We start from the raw sequence: 8,087 nt of genomic DNA, 5'->3' as shown, positions 1-8,087 counted from the left end.
TTGTAACAGGACATGGCAAAGGCTCTTGTGACGGTATTGTAGGTTTAGTGAAATATTTTGCCATATTCTGAAAAATAATAACAAATGAATGTTTTAAATAATGAATGTGACATTTTAATTAATTTTAAGCACTTGGCATTGATCGTCTTTTATGCTGATATGTATTGCATCAATATATGGCGAAAAAAAAGTTGAATATTCAAAAATTCATATTTGGAAAACAACAAGTTTGACTAATGGATATTTACCCAAGTCGAAATATAAACTGCTGACTCGATATACAAAAAGTTTAAACAAAAAAAGTAACGTTTTTTGAGAAATTTATTTTTGAAAAAAGTCATAAATTTTTACTAAATACTAAACAAACATTTTTTTTAAACTAAATGCTATTGTTTATGAAGTTATAGAAAAGTAAGTATAATAACGAACATTTCAAAGAAAAAATCATGAGAATCGGTTAATTTTTGACAAAGTTATTGACAGTTGAAAAAATAGGTGAATAAACAGCCCATTCTGCATTTCGACTTGGATTGGAATTTTTTAGATTTGACAATTTTGGTATTCTGTGTTCCAATCTCTTTTGATCCTACTTCGAATCGTTCGATTTTGTGTATTCTGCATTTCGATCGTAGTTCCGTTTTTCTAAGTTGCGAATAAGTTGGCGGAAAAATATTTTCTTTTTATTTTTGTATTAATTTATAACAGAATTTTAACAAAAATGTAAGTAAAACTTGTTAAGAAACGTAGAAGGCTTGATGGTGATTGTTTTTTATATGTTTTCAGGTCAAAAATAACATGTCGATGTCGAAGTCCTTGGACGTATTTGCCCCGCAAAAGTATCTAATACATACTTGAAAGCATCCTTATTAAGTTTGAAAGTTTTTTTTTTTAACCTAAATAAGAGAATTAGTCATCAAACTTTACCACTTTTAAGTTCAATTTCTTACAATTCGTCACTCATCTCAAATGGATTACACAAATCTCGCAATATTTGCCTTTCCCTTCTCGCCTGGCCATTTTCGTATGCGTTGCTTTCCAACTCCACAAATAACGCCACGGCTATTGATTCCATTATAATAGACAGCTATAAATTGTGTCTGTTCGTTCGGTCCAGTTATATGCCAAAGCAAGCTGCCGGAGTATAGGAAGGTGAAGCGAAAACGTAAACAATCCTTGCGGAAAGAATAAATAAATCTTTATAAAGTATCTTAGGCCAGTGCAATGAAATTAACATCCATAAAATTCAGAAAATGTCAACTATATTCATGCAGGAATCCGTTTTAACAAAACTTGGTGGCCACGGCATGGAATTGGCCAAAAGAACGACAAAAACACACTTCACTCAAAAAAATATAACACTGCGGCAATATATTCTATTGCTTTTTTTTGTACGAAATGGCGTGAATAATAAAATATAAACGTTTTTCAGTGCTTCTTACAAATTTTCTTTAATTTATTTTGTTCCAATGTTCACACATTCCGTACAAACAGCTGATTTCTAAAAATCATTTTCTCTTCCTCTTCTCGTTACGATTCCGTCGTAATGCAGAATACACAACTTCGACTAAAAGCTGGAGACATTGGTGCTTTATCGGAGCCGTATCGGTAACCTTTTAACAGCTGATTCGACCAACCTTATGAGAATCAATGCAATCGATTATTGGTGCCGCTAAAGTCGTAACCGTATCGTAGCCAACCAATTGGGTTTTGGTTTACCTTCGTAACGATAAACAGCTGATTACGTTAGGGATACGGATACAGCGATACGACATACGGCACCAATGACTCCAGCTAAAGCCAAGGCGAACTCATTACAGGTAGTGTTATCCCATCAGCTGATTGCTTCTTCTTGATAATTTTCCATACAACGCCTTGTACTGCAACATGTCAGTTAATCGAAATCAATGAAAATTTTCTTTTGACTTGACATTCTTCTTTACGGCGAATTGATTGAATTCGCTTTGCCACCACCTAGTATAGATTCGCCTTCACTAAAGCGGAGCGTAGAACGGGAACGTCATTGTTTACTATATAGTTTGGCAGCTTAAGTAGAGGTTATGTTGCGAATAGGGTGGAAGGCAGTGGACTAAGCAGTCGAATGTCATATAATGAAGGAATGGTGTTCGGAGTTTTTTCAAAGTTAAAAAAAAAAATGATAAAAGATTTAATATAAATAAAACTATTGTTTTAATAACAACAAAAACGCCATATATATTCTGTATACATAAATTTGTAAGGATTATCTCACTTTAAAATTTGAATTAAATAATCTAAATTTTTTTCTGAAACTGAGTCGAGAACTGTGCGTGTGAATGTGCGAATTTTCACCGATCAGCTGTTAGTTGCGCTACTTGGTAAAATTTACAATGGGGAACGTAATGGAATGCAGAATAGGGGTGATAATACCGCATTGTACAGGTCTACAAGTAGGATATGTAGCAGCACGCACACACACAGCCACGCTCACCTGATAAATTGCTTGTTCTTGTTCGTTTTTTGTGTGGATGCTATTTGGCAGAGTTGTACTTCTTAGGTCCAAGAAAATTTAGTAGCTGCTAACGAAAACTGTGTAAAATTTTTATTGCAAAATTTTGGACAATTTTAATTAACAAATTGTGATACTTTATTACTGGGGACGATTGCTAAAACATGGCCAAAACCGTTGAGGGAAGTATTAATAGACGCGTTTTTGCCTCGGTTCCAATAATTCGAATACTTTTCCGCCTTTGGACTATTGATAACAGGACAAAACGCGTCTTTTCATTTTTCTTTCCGCTTTTTTGGACGGGTTATTGTAGTCGACCTCGGTTTCAAACTGTTTTTCGCGGAGAACTTTTGAACGGGTAGAAAAACTTAACTCCCGTGTTTGTATTCTTAATACTGAAATAACTACGCGTCCTCAGATACCCCAATTGAAGACTTTTTTATAATTTTCTGAAGGACCCATATGGGTGCACTTAAAATTTCCTACTAAATTCGTTCAAAAAATTTACCATCACAGCAACCCATATCTGATATTCCGATCCCTTTTTTGCTTCCCTGTGTCGCTTTCGACGAAGCAACCCCGGTAATTTTGACACTTCGTTCAGTGTCAAAACTCATGTTCCACGCAGGTTCCACTGGGTTCCACGCTAGTTTGACACTGACCGAAGTGTCAAACTGCCGTGTGTTAGAAAGGGAAAGAAATTGTTTCCCTCTCATACATATCATACTTGTAAACCTGTACAATGATAATACCGATTGCATTTTATGGAATTCAATGGCCGATAAATCCGAAAGAAAAATTTTTTGAGGCAAAAAAAAAAAACACGTGTTTCATTATTTTGACCAAAGAACAACATTAAAGTTTCATCGAAATCAAAAATCATGTCCTGCGCGGACCGGGTGTCTTGAAATGGTATGAGCCAACAGTATTTTTCTGAGCTATTTAATTTTTGACTTTGCTCACCCAAAAGAAATTTTACAATTTACAAAAACATTGTTTTGAACATAAATTTTAGATTTTAAAAGATTATAACAATTGAAATCATTGTGGATAAAACAAGCGTGATATCTTATCCGTCAACTGCCTGACAGGATGTTCAGGATAACTACTTTTTAGCGTTTCGCAGCGTTTTGACAGGATGTTCAATATGGGTCGGCTACATAGTACAGGTTTACAAGTATGATATGTATGAGAAGGAAACAATTCCTTTCTCTTTCTAACACACTGCAGTTTGACACTTCGGCCATTGTCAAACTTTTGTGGAACTCAGTGGAACCTGCGTGGAACATGCGGTTGACACTGAACGAAGTGTCAAAATTACTGGGGTTGCTGTCGTGGAAAGCAACGCAGGGAAACAAAAAAAGGACTGGAATTTCAAATATGGGTTGCTGTGATAGTAAATTTGTTTGAACGAATTTAGTATGAAAATGTAGTGCACCTATATGGGTCCTACAGAAAATTATACAAAAGTCTTGAATTGGGGTATCTGAGGACGCGTAGTTATTCCAGTATTAAGAATACAAACACGGGTGCTAAGTTTTTCTACCCGTTCAAAAGTTCTACGCGAAAAACAGTTTGAAACCGAGGTCGACTGCACTAATCCATCCAAAAATGTGGAAAGAGAAATGAAAAGACGCGTTTTGTCCTGTTATCAATAGTCCAAAGCGAAAAAGTATTCGAATTATTGGAAGCGAGGCAAAAACGCGTCTATTAATACCTCCCCCGACGGTTTTGGTCGTGTTTTAGCAATCGTCCCCGGTAATGAAGTATCACAATTTGTTAATTAAAATTGTCCAAAACATATGGATATTAAAGAGAGATGTACTTAAGTGCTCGTTTGAAAGTAAATAAGTATATTTCTTTGTAATTTTACGTTAAAAATTTTAGGCAGTTTTCGTTAGCAGCTACTACACTTTTCTTGGACCAAAGAAGTACACAGTGTCAAATAGCATCCACAAAAAAAACGAACAAGAACAAGCATTTTATCAGGTGAGCGTGGCTGTGTATGTGCGTGGCTGTGTACATATCCTACTTGTAGACCTGTACTATGGGTCGCCTATATTCAGCGGGTGATAGAAAGAGAATGAGGCCACGATAGTCTATTAAAAATCAGGTGATCCGTTCTATTTGTAATTTTGACGTCGTCTATGCAGAAGCTATCACACTTGTCTTATCCACAATGATTGAAATGCCGAAAAAATGTTTATTTGGCATTTTGTTTGGTTCTTGCTCGTGATTGTTTAAAGGGCCAATTAATTGTGACTTATAACCATAACACCATAACCAGATAAAACAGCTGATCGAATCTAGCTTATGGAAATCAATGTAATCGATTAATGGTGCCATACAATAACGCTAACGCCATAACCATACCATAGCCAACCAATTGGTTTTTGGTTTCTTGCCATATCCATTACCTAAAAATATTTGAGTTGGTGAATTTAATAATTTTTTGTAGATTTTACTCATTGTTTTGGATACGTTATGACTAAGAGACTTATTTTTTGTGGAATATGTTTGTAATTTTTTGCGTTTTCTTCATTTTTATGAAATTTTCACGATTTTTAGGTTTAGGCCCCATTAATCGATCACATTGGAGATGGATATGGATATGGGTATGGTTACGACTATGGCGTTAGGGTTAAGGAAATTTAATTAGCCCTTAAGTTTTTAGTTACTCAACCCTGCCTTTATGCAGCAAATTTGTATTGAACAGGCCATGCAGCAAAACATGTGCCTGCGTAGTGCAAACCTGTGTTGTCTGAATCTAGCTGCGCAGCAGTTTATACATGCGCTAATCTACAATTAATAGTTAATCTAGCCGTTCATATATCCCATCAATAAGAACTAGATTATTAGCTGTCAAATTTTCGCATTTGTTTTATTTCGTGATTCCATTTAAAGATGATACCCTAGAGATGGTTCTTGGACTAGGATAAAAATCGCCATCTCCAAATTTTTTTCACAATTAACAATTATCGAAGCGAAAAATTTGTATGGGGAATCTGTGTATTTATTTTCTTACCGATTAGGAGTTAAGTACGAAAATGATGATTATCTCGTTATATGTTAGCTAGGTCTTAGTCTCTAGGTAATCGGAAAGTACTTATAAAAAATCGAGAGAGTACCAATATTGCACTGAAATTGGCGGAAAAGCGAGAAAAAGTTTACCATGGTAAATATTCAATTCAATCAATTCAATTTTATTTGCAATATCATTATCTTTTAGTTTTTTTTTACAACATAGAGTGGGAAATTGCATTTTATTTGCTTATTGCATGTTATTTATTTGTTGAGTATTCTGGACTTAAAACATAAAATAGTAATAACTGTTAATCAATTATTCAAGTGTTTTTTGGTACTTTATTTACTCAATGCTTAGCTAAACTTGCAAATATGTATTAGATAGAACTAGTTTGTATAATAATAGAGATATACTTAGTTAGCTAAGACTAGGCGCCATTTTCGTATAGCATAAAATTACACATTTTGCACACATTTTAATCCTTTTTTAATTAAATTGCAATCCATTCCTTCCTTTTGTATTTTCTTAATTTTTTTTTTTTAAATACATACTTGGCTTTGTATAAGAAATGGTATTGTAATAATTTAAATCCGAAATTTAAAAAGTATTTAGTTCTTAAGAGAGTTTTACAAAATTTTATGAGGGGACATCCAATAAATCGTATCTTATATGGATACAATTTTACTTCAATTCTGTATATTTTATACTTATGTTCGAATGCATTTTTATATATTCGGCAAAGGTGCAAATACGCGTAAATAGCCCTTTCAATACCGCGTAAGAGCTTACAGAAGTGTCGTGTAAGTGATAGAATTTCAAGAAAATATCCAAGCAATTCACAAGGTCTCATATTCGTCGTATAAGTTACATATTTATCAAATGTTTAGTTTATGTGTACTTATTTTTAATTTTTCACTGTTTGCTATCAAGAATCCCGGAATTTCTTTGAGATGTCATGTTGCAAATTTAAATATCTTTAATTGGATAATTTTTTTAAGTTTCAAATTGAAACCACAGGAAATCCTCTTTTCCGTGTAAAGTTAAGACGTTTAAAATTTTAATGATTTAATTTCGAAGCAAACATACATCTTTCTAATAAACGTTCTTTTTTAAACTTCTCAAGGTAATAATTTACAACAGGTCGACTGATTAAAAAAAAAATTAATAAATGTAAGGCGCGATAACCTCCGAAGAGATCTAAGGCCGAGCTTCTCTTCCAATTTGCGTTGTGCTCCTCTTGATTTTCCCTACAAATTGGCCAGACGGGACCTACATGTTTTATGCCGACTCCGAATAGCCTCTGCAAGGCAGATGAGTTTTCACTGAGAGCTTTTCATGGCAGAAGTACACTCGAAGCGCTTGCCATACACTGCCGAGGGGCGACTCCGCTTAGAAAAATTTTCTTCTGATTAAAAAACTTTATTTCTAAAATTTTGATGTTGCTTTGCCGGGGTGCGAATCCAGGGCATACGGTGTGGTAGGCGGAGCACGCTACCATCACACCACGGTGGCCGCGACTGATTATATGCGTCCAAAAATAGGGAGAGCTGTCATACGGCTCGTCTTGACCTCAGTATTAATAATAGGAAGTCAAATTCGCGGAAAACTGGAAAATTATACCGAAACTCTCCGAAACCGGGAGTGGAATCGATAGTATTTTTTCGCAGAACACCTTTCTGCATTAGAAAATTACCCGTGCCGGTCTACCAATGGTGGGGGATCGAAATTAAATCCGTGCAAAATTCTTTTGTACACAATTTTTCACCCTGTGTAGAACAAAATTCCAACAAACAAATGAAAATTGTCAACTTCAACTGCAAATATCTCCTTACAGAGTTAAACATTTTATTTATCGCCTTATTTTATTGTTGCCAAGGTCAAGACTATGACACCTATCCCCATTTGTTTGGACGCGTATCAGCAGTTGACCTCGTTGTAAATGATTACTCTACTCATATTTGTGTAGGTTACATAATTATTTTTGAACCAAAGTTCAATGAAAACAGTCTCTGTATAATACCGAAAAATTGCAGGATCCTAGGATTGTCATTTTCAAATCTCGAAAGTCCGGGATTGTAAAAACTCTGCGATTCGATGCATATCAAGGCGAATTCAATACCAGGTATTGCTATCCCAACAGCTGATTGCTTCTTCTTGATTATTTTCCATACAAAGCCTTGTACAAAATACGTCAGTTAATCGGAATCAATGAAAATTTGACTTAACATTCTTGTGCACGGCGAATTGGTTGAATTCACTGTGCCACCACCTGGTATAGATTCGCCTTATTGTCAGTTAATCGAAATCAATGCAATGCCTTAGGCGAATCTATACAAGTTGATAAAAAAGCGAATTCAACCAATTTGCCGTGCAGAAGAATGTCAAGTCAAAAGAAAATTTTCATTGATTTCGATTAACTGACATATTGTACAATGCGTTGTATGGAAAATAATCAAGAAGAAGCAATCGGCTGTTGGGATAACAACACCTGGCACTGAATTCGCCTTGCATTCGCTTTGGTTTGCTACAATGCTTGGATACCGTTGTCATCAAGCTTTGCTTTATTGTGGTTGTGCT

The 8,087-nt window shown here is 34.9% G+C and overlaps 1 long non-coding RNA gene across 1 annotated transcript; it reads left to right on the top strand.

Annotated features, from left to right (window-relative positions):
* Positions 1–594: 594 nt before the first annotated feature.
* On the top strand, positions 595–980 carry LOC137248157 (uncharacterized). Its single transcript, XR_010952102.1, has 2 exons — positions 595–720; positions 784–980. It is a non-coding gene; the product is annotated as an uncharacterized lncRNA (long non-coding RNA).
* The last annotated feature ends 7,107 nt before the right edge of the window (positions 981–8,087 follow it).

Source organism: Eurosta solidaginis, chromosome 4 (genome assembly GCF_040869045.1).
Source record: "Eurosta solidaginis isolate ZX-2024a chromosome 4, ASM4086904v1, whole genome shotgun sequence".
Taxonomy (NCBI): domain Eukaryota; kingdom Metazoa; phylum Arthropoda; class Insecta; order Diptera; family Tephritidae; genus Eurosta; species Eurosta solidaginis.
Note: the sequence above shows the minus strand (reverse complement) of the source record. Positions and strands in the feature narration are given on the sequence as shown.